Source organism: Octopus bimaculoides, chromosome 6 (assembly GCF_001194135.2).
Source record: "Octopus bimaculoides isolate UCB-OBI-ISO-001 chromosome 6, ASM119413v2, whole genome shotgun sequence".
In the NCBI taxonomy this organism is placed as follows: domain Eukaryota; kingdom Metazoa; phylum Mollusca; class Cephalopoda; order Octopoda; family Octopodidae; genus Octopus; species Octopus bimaculoides.
In genome coordinates, this window is record NC_068986.1 from 111,037,611 (window position 1) to 111,038,134 (window position 524).

A 524-nucleotide genomic window follows, 5' to 3' on the forward strand; every position below is an offset into this window, starting at 1 on the left:
TGTCTCAAAACATGAAAGCAAGAAAGCATCTTACTCAGTAACAAAGCAGGCAAAGGAATATCTAAGTGAATTCCAATTGCAACAAATTCAAGAATTAGACGAACTAGAAACACCTGCAGAAAAAGCTAAGCGCTTGAAAACCCGTGCTAAAATTGCTGCCTTAGATATTATGACTGAAAAATGGCATGGAAAACCTCTGAATGGCAAATACCCAAAGAGAGCGAATAATGCAGATATTGACAAAGCCCTTACCCATCAATGGCTAATGGCCACTGGCTTGAAATCAGAAACAGAGGGGTTTATCATAGCAGCCCAAGATGAATGCCTAACTACAAAGAACTACCAGGCCAAAATATTAAAGAACGGCAGCTCTTCATTATGTCGTATATGCCAACAACAAAATGAGACCATCGATCATGTTGTCTCCATGTGCAGTCTGCTTGCGCCTACAGAGTATCTCAACATGCATGATAGAGCTGCACAATATATTCACTGGGTAATATGCAAAAACCTGGACTTGCCCC